This window comes from Poeciliopsis prolifica, unplaced genomic scaffold (genome assembly GCF_027474105.1).
Source record: "Poeciliopsis prolifica strain line A6 unplaced genomic scaffold, Auburn_PproV2 SCAFFOLD036, whole genome shotgun sequence".
Lineage (NCBI taxonomy): Eukaryota > Metazoa > Chordata > Actinopteri > Cyprinodontiformes > Poeciliidae > Poeciliopsis > Poeciliopsis prolifica.
The window spans coordinates 1,837,417-1,852,917 of NW_026562411.1; the positions used below are offsets into that span (position 1 = coordinate 1,837,417).

General features: G+C 41.6%; 1 protein-coding gene across 2 annotated transcripts in view; it reads right to left on the minus strand.

Moving 5' to 3' along the window:
- Nucleotides 1–15,501, minus strand: part of col18a1a (collagen type XVIII alpha 1 chain a) — a 66,117-nt gene that overhangs the window by 50,113 nt on the left and 503 nt on the right. The window lies entirely within an intron of this gene.

The window sequence follows — 15,501 nt, forward strand, 5'->3', positions numbered from 1 at the left end:
CAACTTAACGTTTACACTCACAGGTGAAAATGCTGCATACATCTTTGACAAGCACAAGTCGAGCTTCCTGCACAAACACCAAGAATGCTGCAAGTGGTTTCTGTTCGGCGAGTCGATAACAAAACACAAATTCATAGTAAGTGTTTTGTTCTGGTTTCTAAATGCTTTAGTACAAACAAAACTAACATTACAAATAACTTCAATCAAAACAGGATTTTTTTTTAGTGATGATTCCTTAATATTTATGGGCAAAGTACTAGTTAATAAGGACAATAATCTGCCAGCAGTACTTTGTTCACAAATATTAAGGAATTATTGACTTGAATCAATCTCCTATTTCTTGCTCAGAAGTTACTGGTAAGTTAGTTTCATGTCAGATATTTGTACTAGAAACTCGACCAAAAATACTTGAGAAGTTTTTGTGTTTTTTTCAGTGCAGCAGCACAAAGAGCAGTAAAACTAGATGACCAAACATGCTGGAGCTCTGCCTGGGTTGCTCGGTAATGGGCCTGATTGTCACTTTACATTTGGAAGGTTTTTGATAGGACTCGTTTTCCTGACACCAAAATCCTTAATTAATCTCCCAAACCCGACGGGTGGGTTTGCTTTTCTAAGGTTGTTCAGAGAATCGACTGAGACCCAAATGGAAGCATAAAAATGAGAATTTTTCACCTTTGATTTTGCTGTTTTGGAAAAAAATAAATGTGTTTCTGTAATATTTGGCCCGGTTTTCTTCAGGTTCCCGTCTCCTGCACACCAGAGTCCGAACGGCCGCCTCCTTTCACCAAAGATCTGACAGAACTCGTCTAAATGTGCGGCATTATTTGCCGTGGTGTCGTTTAGCAGCAGCAGAAGAAAAGCTCTGTGTTTGAGCAGCGGCTGCTTTTCTCTGCAGCTTCGTTGAGCAAATACTTGGCTCTGATTCTGACACTGATATTCACTCCTTTATGATATTTGTGTTTTTAGTGTCAGCCTGAGAGATGCCTGAACTAGTTCACCTCAAACAGAAACAGTTCACTCCACTCATTTTCACGCATTTTTATTACATTCAGTGAAACTTTGGGCCAATTAAGGGATGTTTGTTTTATAAACTAAATATAAACTGTAATGTTGGATTAAATTCAAATTGGTTCAGCAGATTAAGTAAAAAAAATTCCTATTGAAAATATTTTCTAATTAGCAATCAGCAGAAACAGCTTTAAAGAATCAAGATACTATTACTTTTAATTTTGACATAATTAGCTTGTTCTAATGCCTTTACATGTTGTACTTATGATATTTACTGATCTCTTCTGTCTGCTTTATTTAGTTGTTTCTAGATTGAAATAAAGTTCTTGAGGGAAACGGAGAGAAAAAGACGACAGGAAGCAGAACTGCTCTGCTTCACTCACTTCAAAATAAGAGCCTGGATATAAACAGCTACATAAACTACTTGATGAACTCTTAACAGTCGATAAGCAAAACTGAACTTTATTCAACTTTAGATAACAGCCAAATAAATTACAGTTTATAATTTATCCAGAAAAACTAAGCTAAGCTAACAGCTAGGTCTGCTGTTGGTGCATTAGCAGACGCTTGTCCACCATTAGACGTTAGCTAAAGCACATTAGCTTCTACTGCGGCGCATTCACAAACCCGTCAGATGAACAGTCAGACACGGTGGTGGAAGCATGATGGTGTGGGCTTATTTTACAGCCATGGTCTCCTCTAAAGACCAAAGCATTCTACCTTGAGTCCATCTGTCCAACATTGTCAACAAACACAGTAGAATTGAGGTACTGCAATGGCCTAGTCAAAGTTCAGAGCTCTATGTGATTGAAATGGACCTTCAGAGAGCTGAGCAGAAGCAAAAGTCTGGAAACCTCCAGGATCTGAAGCAAGAATGAGGCTCTAAGCGTCAGTTTGTTTCTATCGTCCGAAACCAAGTTTCACCGAAATCAGTGACAAACGGAGCCGACAGAAATCCTTCAGCTCCATGGATACTCCTGCAATCAGAACCGATCAGAACCGATCTGATCAGAACCGATCACAACCGATCTGAACCGATCTGAACCAATCTGAACCGATCTGAACCGATCTGAACCGATCAGAACCGATCTGACCTGATCAGAACAGATCTGAACCGATCACAACCGATCTGAACTGATCAGGACTGATCAGAACCACTCAGAACTGATCAGAACCGATCACAACCAATCAGAACTGGGGAGCTCTCCGCTGCCGTCCTGGTGCGTTGAGCCGCAGTGGCTGGAGGAGCTGAGTCAGGATACGCCGCTCAGGCATTGATCCTGAGCCCAGACGTTTCACCAGGGAGATTTCTCTCTCTCTCTCTCTCTCTCTCTCTTTCTCTATCTCTCGCTCTCTCTCTCTCTCTGTGTCAGTCAGAAACGAGACGGAGATCCAGAAAGTTACAGCTGGAGCTGCAGACACACAGGTTCATGCGGAGGCATTCCTGCTGGAAGGAGGCAGAGGAAGAGGAGGAGGTGTGTGTGTGTGTGTGTGTGTGTGTGTGTGTGTGTGTGTGTGTGTGTGTGTGTGTGTGTGTGTGTGTGTGTGTGTGTGTGTGTGTGTGTGTGTGGCCTCGTTCTCCCGCCAGACAAACAATGCACCATTCAACAACAGAAAGTACATCAGCCTCGACAGCTACAAATTGTAACAGGAAGGGCATTCAGAGGCTGGAGTTTATGAAGTCAGAGATAAAACACACAAACTCGGATGGGAAAATGGACCTGGACGTCTCCTACAGCCGAAGAAGAAGGAAATGTTCTCATCTGCTAAAACCTACAGATGCATTTAACTGCCAGAAATAAATTCAGGAATGTATCTTTTCATAACGGGACCTAAAATATGACTTCTTATAAAGCATAAAGGGGTTTCCTCTGACTCTACTTTCCTTCTTCTGCTCCATGCAACAGGTGTTGCTGATTTACTGCTGCCACCTTCCTTTTTCAAACAAGAACATATTTTGGTTTTAGCAACAAATAAATGTCATTGTAATAAATTTTTTTTCTTTTTTTTGTCTCATCCAAACAAATTTTGGATTTCATAAAAACGTAAAACAAGTGGTGGGTTTACAAAACAGTCTAATTAATTATCGCTTCCTGATTTCCTCTGAAAGGAAAATTAAACCTTTAAATTAAAGGTGCAGTCCGTAGCAGCAATGGTCTCGTCCATCTATGAGCTTAAAAAAAGCAAAAGCCTGAAACTTTTCAACCGCGATAATAAGGAAACTTTCCAACTTTGCAGGTTTCTAGGTCAGATCAGAGCTGCTGGATGCCTCAGCAGGTAACTCGATATCTCAGGTGGAGGTTTGCACGACCGGGACGCTTTTAACCGGCGGCACAAACTCCTCTGCTAATCCGCGAGTCACAAAGCGAATATTTGGTTTGGAGCTTCTGGTGACTGAAAACAGTTAAATAACCACCAACGGCTTCCTTTCTCACATTATTTAGCATTAGCTTCACATAAACATCATTTTGCTATTTCACATCTTTGTTTTGTGCTTTTCCTCATTTTGAAAATGTTACTTCTACTTTTCTCATCACTTTCATACTTTTAATAAGTTTTAAATTGTTTAGCACAAATTTTCCAGCTGAATTCTGAAGCACAAGTTTCAGGTTAAAAGTTATTTAAACACTTAAATAAGTTTCAACGTCAACAATCAGTTGTTTCTTTATGTTTTTAGCCTCAGCTAAACTATTTCGTGTTCGCATTTTGTTTAGCATTTTTGCTCATTTTGGAAACGTTATTGGCATCATTTTTCACTTCACACTTCAGTGTTTCTACTCATTTGAAATTGTTTAGCATACTTAGCTTCTGTTAAGCTAACTCTTCCAGATAAATGCTAAGCGCTGCTCTGTGTAGCTGTTTTGTACAGTAGGAAGTGGAGAACAACCAAACTGCAGCCTGTTGGCTCCCTGCTGAGTTTATCGAGGAGTAATTTGCGGCGTGTGGACGCTTCGCCTCCCCTGGTGAAGCTGCTCTGATATAGAGACGCTTGGAGAGCAGCCAGGCTTCTTGCTAGCTTAACGCGGCCCTGCAGCAGGTTGACTCGCCTTGCCCTCAGGTTCAACATGGAGCTGAAGGTTAAGAGAAGCAGAATGAAATCATCCATCATGTCAGCGCTGCTAACATTTCTGTTCCCTCCTCAACACAAAGATAGTTAAAGACATTAGCAACTGTGTTTATTGTAAAACTCTGAGGATATACGGCTTAGTGCTGGTTTCTGCAGCTGGAGGGAGACTCCTGCAGATGCATGCCTCCAACAGCAAAGTGCTTTAACATGCTGAGGTCTCTGCAGTGGCGTTAAGAGCGAGTTGCAGCCTGTAAAATGACTCAGTTAGGTTGAGAGTCTAAATGAGACTGACAGGTAAAACCCTGCTTTCCTTTGTGTTTGTCTTGCAGCCTTTGTTGTTTTTTCATCACAGTGCTGCATTAGAAGCGGCCCAATAATGTCAGGAAATAAACTTTAAAGCTCAGTTTGTGTGGGCCGGGGGTCTGATGAGTCGTTATTCACAATATGAGAGACGAAAACTTTATTTTTTTCTTATGTTTTTCTGCTCTTACATGTTGTATTTGCAATATTCTGTCTATTTAGTTCCTGGATGTTTCTTGTTTTAAAGTTATTGGGGAAAAAAGAGACAGGAAATGAACAGTCTGCACTTATTTCAAAATAAGAGTGTGAAGATAGATGTCAACTTGCTCAAAGCAAAACTTGAACACAGACGTCAAACTTTATTCAAATAAAGTTTACAGCCAAGTATATAAATGCTTTAAAAGTTATTCTGAAAATAAATTAGCTTAGGGGAAGCTAAGTGTGACGGAGGAAACAATCGGTTTATTCAACCGAAGGTTCACAAAACAGCTGCACAAATCAGAGCTTTTAGTTTTTATCTGCAGAATGATTTAGAGGAAGCTAAATATGCTAAACAAATTCAAAGTGAAAAATTAGCTCTGTCGTTAGCGTGTTAGCCGACTGGGGAAGCGTTTTCTCCACTGGATGAAATGTTTCAAAACTAAACAAAACAATGTGGAAACTCTACAGCAACATGTTGTTCAGCTGAAACTGATGATGAAGAATGTGAGGAAGGAAACAGTTGATCATTTAAAATGTTTGCAAACTAGCCAACTGTATTAGCACTTTATGATTTATGTTTAGGGGAAGCGAAGTGTGCCATCGATTTATTTCTCTGGCTCCTACAGAGACAAATATTTCAGTTTAATTGTAGTTTTTGATGTTTCTTTGTGTTTTAAATCTTAAAGGTTAACTTCTAAATGCTGAAGCAGCAAATTGCTGGAGGGGCTGCTGACAAGACAGCGTTTTATTTTAAAATGTTTTATTTCTTTTCCTGCTCATATAAATGTGAAAGACTCGTAAGAACTTGTCAGATGTTTTATCATCTAAACAAAACTGGTGAAACAAAGAAACAGGTAGAGACTGATCCAAACGGTGGAGAGGTTTTTAATGCACAAACAGCAAAAGTTTAAGAATCAGATGAGACAAGTCCAAACCTCTGACTCCCCAGAACAAACGCCAAGTGGCTAATTTGGGAGCAGCCAATACCTGCAAGTGGTTTTTCAGATTTAATGAGCATTTTTCTCTTAAATGAACCGCGTTGGAGGAGCATAATTAGATAAAGACGCATCAGAGAAACAACACGATCCATTTAAAAGCCACAGCCCGACTCAGATGGATGCCCTCCGGTGTCATTCACAGGGAGCTTCTTAATCTAGTCACTCTCACAGCAGAGTCATTACAGGTGCTAAATCTGTAGCGGCTGAGCTAAAAGGTGCCGATCCGAAAGCTAAGGAGAAAAACCAATGATACCCGGAGGCTTCGGACCAAGTAACAGAACTCCAGGACTTTATTTATTAAAACAGAGACCCGCCTCTTTCCTCCAGGGCATTCTTAGGATTCCCATGTGGCTTACACAGGACGCTGACCACCTAACAGCCTCGTGCTAAGCACTCGAAAAGGATGTTAAATATTTATCCCTGCTTGTATCAAACACTCAAAGGAGATCTGCTGCACAGATGCAACGTTTAAAATGGCTGCAGGTTTCCTGGAAGAAGTTGACAGAAGAAAGTCTGGATCAAACAAATTTTAGCTTCGCTTAGTTCAGAAATGGTTGTTTCCAAACAGCAGATATTAACTAGAGAGAAACGTTTCAGCTACTGAAGCAGCTGCATCTTTAAATATTATTAATAATCATCAAAAGTACATGGAATTTGCTAAAATAGGAATGCTAATGCTAACACGCTAATCCAACAGCATTTAGTGGAAGCTAATGCTAACACGCTAACTTAATCTACAAGGTTGAATCCTCCAGCACCAACTTCATTTTCATTTTAATATAATGTTTAATGTTCTAATTTCCATTTTAATGTAATTAACTTATTTTTTTCCATTTTGTTTTTGTATCTTTATTCGTTTAAACATTTAGTGGAAAAAAGAGAGAAAAAGAAGAAACAACCGACGTCAAACCAAGACCCAAGTTCAAAGTTCAGAGGTAAATGATGCATCATGGCTGTTTTTATTCTAACTTGTTTTAACACTTGCTGTAGGCGTCCTACGCTGCCCCCTGCAGTATGGGAGAATATTGACATCTCAGAGTTTAAAAGCTGCATTAAGCCTGATTCAAATCCAACTTTTGATGGCTTACAGTCTGTCTGGGTGTGTGTGTGTGTGTGTGTGTGTGTGTGTGGGTGTGTGTGTGTGTGTGTGTGTGTGTGTGTGTGTGTGTGTGTGTGTGTGTGTGTGTGTGTGTGTGTGTGTGTGTGTGTGTGTGTGTGCGTGTGTGTGAGTGTGTACTTGTTTAGGAGCTTTAAAGGAGCTTCTTAAAGGTCCAGAGGTGGCTTTCTAATTTTCTACTCTGAATTTTTTCTAAATCAGACTGAATCCTTTTTACCTGTTACCTTCAGTTATTATAAAAAGGCTAAATATATCAAATATGACTTAAAAGAGAATTTACTTCTGAGGAGGAGCTAAACCTTGGAGGCGGGGCTACGCCCAACCAGGTGTTTTCATAGCTGAATGGTTGCCATGGAGATTAAAGGATTTCTGAAACCTAAAAGTATAAAATAAACTTTAGAGGGAAGAACATTAGAACATGATGGAAAACTAAAAGAAAGGCGATTTTAAATGAAACTGCCCCTTTCTGGAAGCATCCAAACACAATTTTCTTGTATTTTTTCTGAATTTTAACAGACAGAATTTTAAAAATTAAACAGGGTTTTAAAAAGTGAAGAAAACTTTCACTCCAAGCAAAACACAGTTCAATAGAAAAGCCCTTTTCTGAGTCTCTCTCCAGATTTTCCCCTTTTCAATAAATCATTTCTTCACACACTTCATGTAAAACCTCTGCCTGCCTTTACAAGCTCGGACTTTGTAATCAGGGAAAAATGCTGCTACCTGTGCACCTGCGCATGCATTCAAACAAAGATTGATCTCTGTCCATTCCTGCTGCAGAATCCATCTTTCAGTCATGTAAAGAACAACTGGCACATTCCTCCAGTCGTTTTGGAAATATTACACCTCACCTTCAATTGACACTTAAATCCCTGACAAAGAATGCAGATGGCGCTCGGAGGGGGATGGCGTCATGGCTGCCGCGGCTATCGGCGGCCGCGGGGCGATGCAGCAGATCGGGAGATACCACAAAGAAGGCTTTCATCCGCCAGACAATATCAGGGCCCTCAATTAGCAGAGCCCAGGGTGCCAGCGGTTATTGTTCCCAGACTGGCCACTTCAGCTCTGAAAAAAATGGCAGAGGTCACGGTGTAACTTGGCCTTGGCAAAGCAACGCCGTTTATAATCCATGTGATTGGGATTAAACTGCAGAGAGCAATGAGTCTGACTGGCTTTTAAAAATGCATTTAAAAGCCACATAAGAGATGAAAGGACAGATAATTAGGTAATTAGGTCGTCTGTACTGCTGTCAGTTTTACAGCTGCAACTAAAGGTGTTGATGAAGAAAAAAGTGACCTTTTCCTTTTTCCTGGAGCCTGCAGCTCAGCAGAGCACAACGGCTTAATCCCACTAAAAGCCTCACCAACTTTTGCAATCCTGGCTCCTTCTAGACGTTTTTCCACTAATACTTTCTAATTTCTTCTGTGGGGGCGGAGAGCCTTTCAGCTCCCAGGAAATACAGACTGAACTGTGCAATCACTGGATATTTCTTCCCAAAAATGAGGCACGAGAAATGAAAACCACTTGAGTTTTCTGTTAGAAACAAGCAACAAATCCGAGCAGAAACACACAGGAAGGCTGTAAAATGCATTAGATATGTGGTGATGCTGAGTGAGGCGGTGAAACATTAATATTGAAACAGCCAGAAAACACCTGCAAGACTCCTGGGCTGAGCTCACTCTACAACACCAATCATCAGCAATAGTTTGGCTAATGAACCAAAACTGCTTAGTTCTTATCCAGCTTGATGTCGGTGTTGGGTGTTAATGAACAAAAACTGATCTGGAAAGTAAAATCCGTCATCATTCAGGGATTATTCTCAAGAGGAAAACGGTTCAGAAAGCCGCCGGTCTTCCCAGGAGTGGAGCTGCAGCTCAGACTTTACAAGCTTCAGTTAGCAGGTTAAAGGTTAAAGTTCATGACAGGACAATTACACAAACACTGAACAGGTATGGCTATTTGGAAAGTCGCGTCTCTAAAACCAACAAGAGCTCCTGATTTATAGCTGCGTCTGAATAAAACACGACTTTAGACCAAAGTAGATATTTTATGGTGACAGCAACATGTCAGGAAGCTAATGGCACAAGCTAATGGTGCAAGCTAATGGAAAAAGCTAATGGTGCAAGCTAACGGCACAAGCTAACGGCGCAAGCTAATGGTGCAAGCTAACGGCACAAGGTAACGGCGCAAGCTAATGGCACAAGCTAATGGCACAAGCTAACAGTGCAAGCTAATGGCACAAGCTAACGGTGCAAGATAATGGCACAAGCTAAAGGTGCAAGCTAATGGCACAAGGTAACGGTGCAAGCTAATGGCACAAGCTAATGGCACAAGCTAATGGCACAAGCTAACGGTGCAAACCCTGGGCACCAAGCATGAGTGGACCAGCCATGTTGGAGAGCTTTGAGTGGCGAAATGTTATTTAACATCACACTGCAGCTTCTTAACTGAATTTAAGTCCAGGCTTTGACTAGGCCACTCCAAACATTGGACTGGATGTTCATCAACTGTGATAAATTAGTTTCCCATGAACACATAGAATATCCTCCTCTACAGTCCGACAGCATTTGAGCTGGACCCAAACTGACATTCAATGCTTATTTTCATGTCATTAATATTTAAAGTGGATTAAAATTTATATAATTATTAAATTTCCATTACAAATATGTGCGAACTTTTTTATTCCATTAAAACTGAGCAATTTTCAGGTCAATGGAAACTCAGCATTGACTTTGTTTTTTCTACTGTTTTTAATGGGATTTTTTTAGATAATATTTTGCTTTTAGAAATCTTTCATTCTACAGACAAAACATTTCAATACGTTCTTATGTCTGCAGTTCAGGTGTTCAGTAAGTCTGGCTGAACGTAAATAAAATGGCTCAATCTCAGTTAATTTGTGACCTAAAAAGCTTTTCATGGTTTGAAAACAAAGAATGCAGATCTTCTTGTGTTAACTCCGGTTATCTGTGTCTGATAAGACAATTTAGTTTATGATCCAAAACCTTCTTGCGTGACAAAAAGAAGAAATTTCCCCTGGGAAAAACACAGCTTGTGGAGGAAACATTCACAGAAGCCCAGCGTTAAAAAGATTTTACATGACCCAAATAATACGGCAGTAAACAACTTTTTCCAAACAACATGGTGCCTCCTGTTGTTTCAGCCAATCAAGTGGTCAGCGAGGAAGCCAAATCCTGCCAATGATGGCACTGTCTGGACCAAAAGCCTTACAAATCTTTTAAAGCATCTCTAAATGTTTACAGTCTACCATCTTTCCCGTCTATAATTCTGAACCACCTGGACCAGAACAACATCAGATGGTACGGAGCATAAGATCCAGGCGCTCCGTCTGTGCACTGTATAATAACCTGCTGATGTTGAACCGTGCTGAAGAAACGGGTTGGACTCCCAACAAACCGTCTAACTGGCTGGTATGCATTTGGATTAGAGGAAAAACAGGAGAAATGTGGGAACCTTCAGTCTCTCCATCCTTCATCCAAACACAGTCATGTGGTCGCTGTACCTTCGTATTCCCACACACCAACTTCAGCGTGTCGCTCATTCATTTCCATGTTGAATGAAGCGGACTCAGAGACGGACTCAGAGACTCAGCGACTCAGAGACACTCAGAGACTCAGAGACTCAGAGACACTCAGAGACTCAGAGACGGACTACTCTGTGGATGACGACGTTGCGATTTCCATTCTGGAGTTTTTGGCCGTTTGATTTGGTAGTTATTCACTGAGGGATCTTGAACGATGTACATACTTCTTCACCACGTCAGATAAACATAAGCAAGTACAGAAATGGACCAGTTGAAGTGAAGGACCAACTTTCCAGCACATTTCTGCATGAAACATGGCAACAAACTTCTGACCAATCAGAGAGCAGTTGGCACAAAACCAAATAGTTAAACTGATGATGAATAGGGAAGCGTCTTCATCACACAATGACATCAGGGAGCTGATTTGAACTGTCCTCAAACTCCTGATTCACAGCTTTAAGCAACTAAATTATTTGTTTTGTGTAAAACGAGACACAAGCAGCGACATCTGGAGTCCCAGTCTGAGTCTTTTCTCCGTTCTTTGGCTTTTCAAGCTTAACTCATCCAAACCAAACGCACCTGGAGGCTTCCCTTCAGGTGCTTCCAGGTGGAGGCACCTGAAGGGAAGCCTCCACCTGGAGGAGGCACCCTTCCTCCAGACTCCTGATGCTTACGGTGAAAAAACCCCAAACCAAAGTCTCGGACTCAGCAAAATCCCCCTTTTGTCACAAGATCCGTGGCCTTGGTTGTAATCTCCCTGTCCCATAGGATTCTCCTCAGTTCACACCCCCATGGTGTGAGATTTGTGAGGGTAAGTGCCTCCAGAGACGGGACGGCCGCTCTTGAAGGACGGCTGAATGAGTGGAATTCAAGGATGCCCTGAAAAGCGGCGCACACATCATGAGAGTCAATCAGAAGATAAGCAGACGTGGAGAGCAAAAAAGAGGGATATAACTGCAAAGTGAGGTTCAAAATGCACAATGGCATTCCCGAGAGGGGCCTCGTGAAATGCTGAATGGTCTATTCATTCATTAAAAAGGGGAAATGGGTGGTAGCTGGTGCCTGGGTTTAACACCGTTTGCATCTTTTAGATAATACCAAAAGGATCACATCACATAAAGCGGTCTATAGTCTATATAGGGTTGGCATCAGCCATAAATCATGGAGAGTGAAAAGCTGATGGTATACATTTCCTAGAACCGGAGAAGGAAAATATGGAGTGAAGGTGGGAGTTGATGGGATGGGGGGAGAGGGTCTCTGGTTTCATGTCCCTTTGTGTTCAGCAGGCTGTCAAAGAAGACGAGTGAACACGACCTGAAGCTGAAGACCGGGACAAAGTGCCAGGTACACAGATCCGGTTTCCCCCGCTTCAGCCAAACGCTGCTTTGTGGGGGAATAATCTGCACCTGGTGGTCATGGAAACCAGTTCCCATCCAGACCCAAGGCAGCAGACGGGCTGACCACCTGGAGGAAACGTGTGCCCTGCTTTTCGTCGAATGAATCCTCCAGTTTGCGCCGTAAAAACTGGAGAGGAAGATCTTTAACTTCTGCAGCCACAACAAGCCAATAATGACCAGTCAACTCATTTTCCATTCCTGCTTTAGCCATAAATTTGCACAGTTATGAAAATAAATTTGCTTAATGGAAATTTATTTTCCATTAAGCTTCAGCGTGTCGGATCCGCTGAAGCTGCCAGGTTTTATTGGCAATTCCAATAAAACCTGTTTCTATAGAGGTCTTCACACTGTTGGCTTTAATTGAGCCCAATTGGTAAAAATCAGACTAGCAGACGCTCCACAACCCAAACTGACCTTCACCAATAAACCAAATAAAGTTAAAACAGGATGTAGTTCTAACAATAAATATGATGTATTCATCAGTAAATGTAATTTCAGATTCTTCTGCTGCGAATAACGAGTGAAGAATCGAGGCTGAGTCAATAAAACGGTTTAGGAAACAAAATGTACGAAACAAAGTCAAACTCAGATCAGTCAACACAGATCTGCAGAACTGAATAGAAAACATGTAGATACAGTCAAGTCCTGTAATTTGCAGAGCTTCACACCTTGTGCTGAATGTTACCTGGATTACCTGGGAAAGACGAGCAAATAAGTAAAGGTTTCACCTGAAACAGGAAAGAGGCGCTGAGAGGCGAAGCGGCACTCATGGTGCCATTAGTTCTGGAGCGAGTGCTTGACAAATCCTCTTCTTTCAGTGCGCAGCCAGTAATTACACCGTTCCTCTGTATTTTGCAGTCGTCAACCCGACATTTGGACATCGAGGACGAGATCTGAGGGCAGCGCGGACGTGAAATACAAATAACAGCTGTCAGCAGCTTCAGAACGAAGGCAGGACAAATACAGAGCCCAGTTCAACTCCACGTTCATTCAGCATCCATTAAAACATGGTCTAATATTTACGGATTAATAAACGTGACGCCTTCATGTCTCAGTTTGTGAATCTACCTGGAGTGGATCAGGAGGATCCTTTCCAAGCAGAAATCACCATAAATAATTGTTTTGAATTAAATTGTAAAAACCGTAAGTGGATGAGAACATGAGTGTGAGCACATGTTGGTTTTTCATGCAGTCATATTGAAGCAGGTCAGCGTTGAGTGTGTTCCTTTCTGTGTAGGAGACTTAACAAAAGCCTTGTGTGAAGTCATACTCCACTAACAGCTACAATTCATATATTTAACCGTTTTAATGACAGATTTTGGGGGTTTCTTCATGTGGGAGGAAAGAAAATCTTCCTAGAGATTTCCAGATTCACCGACCTCCACATGTCCAAAGACTAAACCAGAGGCAGCTGTTCCTACCTACCGCATGTTTCCAGGTGTGCTAACTCTGAAATGCTAACTGGGTCATGTGTTTTCAATGAACGACTGGGATGTTGACACACTAGTCTTCCTATGCATCACAGATGGGCTGAATTTGGTACTCAGAGAGGAAAACGGTAAACTTTCTCCTTCCTGTACGGTTCACGACTCTTTTTGGTCTCTGAGCTCTTCTTCTTCAGAAAACCCAAATTATTCATCCCCTTGCAGATTTAGGCTTAAAATAACCACATCATTTCACCAACATGTTTAACCAGTCACTGGCACTGCTAGCTAAGTTAGCTGACCCTAATGCTTGAATCATAAACATTAGCTCTGCTAACAGTAAAGCGCTACATCAACATAGTTTGAGAATGCTAGCGCTAAAGTGCGAATTTGAATTTAAATGATATTTGGCTTTGAAAGACTTTAGGGGGAGCTAAGTGTGCTAGATGCTTTTACAGTTAGTAAAAGTGCTAAGGCGCGATATCCGCAGGGTATTTAGCTGACGCTATTGCTAACGACTGTGAGCAGCTAAACAGTCAATATCTGAAATTTCAACACAAATGTCAAAATCAATTCAAATGAAATTTCATAAAAGAACTGAGTGAATTTGCGCTTTATAACTTGTCTGGATAAATTTAAGGGAAGCTAAACGCGCTAAACATTTTCAAAGTAAGTGAAAATGCTAAAGCTGATGCCAGCTTGGTGTTTAACCGACGCTGAGGAGGAAGCTGTTGATACCCAAAATGTATTCAACTGAAAGTTCACAAAACAGTCGAGTGAATTTGATTTGCGGGAAGCTAAGAGTGCTAAATGGTTTGAAAGTTTGCAAAGAGCTAGGCTAAAAAATTAGCTCCTGTGAAGGAATCGTTTTGAACGGGCCCAGTCCTGTCTTAAATCTGATTGATAATCTGTCAATCAGATTGAAGTGATGGGTAAATAGTCCAAACCTGGTTAGCTTGCAGCTAACTGGCCTGCAGAACTCTGCAGAAATCCTTCACGTTTTTCAGGGGATGTTTAAATGTTTACATGACATATTAGGAGAGACATTTAGTGATGTCATAACATGGGGTCGAAGCTGGAACCGATTCAGAGCCGCCTGGGGCACCAAACCTGATCCAGCGCTGCCATCGTGTTGGTCTAAAGACGGATCCAAAGAGCCGGAGCTCAGATGCTAAAGAGTCAGATTCATGTAGATTCTCTACATTTCCACCTGAGTCAGATTATTGTCCGCCATCATGTCTGTGAGGTCTGGGTGGTCAGTCATCAGGTCCACACCTAAACTGGACATTTAATGTTCCTCCCACCCAGAAACGCAGCCTTACAGCCACAATAAGCCCACTGTCAGTCTGCAAACATCTACTTAGCTTCAGTCTAATTAACTCTCTAAGCGGCGGCGGCTGACACAATACGACAAAACAAACGCTCGATGGGACTTGAGACACTTCCAGGGAGGAAGATTACGCGTAAGCAGGTTTAATGACTAGAAAATCCAGGAATTAAACATCACAAGGTTCACTGAGTGAACAGAACTGGTGCAGGAAATCAGACTTTATCCCTGACCAGATGGGGTGGCTTTTTTTTTTTCTTCCCTAATTATACATTTTGTGAAGGATTTGCAGCTTCAGGCTCTATTAGAACAATGCAAATTTTTTAAAACTCAAGTTTTCATCCATAATTAGCAGATAAAGTCCAGCAGAGTTTCCCTCTTTTCCTGTTGTGTTTCTAACGTCCGTCCCGCTGGCCCAGAAAGGAGAGGACAGCGGGCCGTTAAATGGCACGGTTGGGGTCCGTCGCAGCCGCTCCCCTCCCCCGGCGGCGTCCCGCTGGGCGCATGTCAAAGATCACATGACAATAGGGATTCCTGACCCAGCTTAGCAATGGGAAACACTGAGTCAGAGCCTTCCTGTGGACCGACTCTCCGCCCGATCCCAACCAAACCGCACAGAAACACTCCACATTTTCCAGTTAGAAGAGGTGAAGAAGACCCAAAGAATGCAGGTTTAATGTGGTTCCACAACAAATCGTCTTCTGGATCCTTGCAAAATTTGACATGACAATTTTTAAAAACCCTTTGTTTTCCAATAAAAAGTTTTGGCACTGAAATGACGGTTTTTGGTTGAAATTGATTGAATTCAGTTCAATTCGTATGAATCCTAACACTACAATGTCTTCTGCAGGAAGCGACAAAGAAGACGACAGGAAGTAGGAAGATGATGGCGCAGAATGATTTGTTAATGAACAAAGTGATTCTAAGTTCATAAGTTAATGGAGAAGCCTCAGCAGTAAAATGTGTCTCATTTGTAACGGAAACAGATGCTGCATAACTGATATCTACAGTTTTAAGGACGTTGTAATGAAGATGCAGGTTTTGGCGCAGCATTGAGGAAATGTTGAGCATTTTGTCAGGAAAACCAAACATTAAACATCATCTGGAACAAAAACATTTCCTAA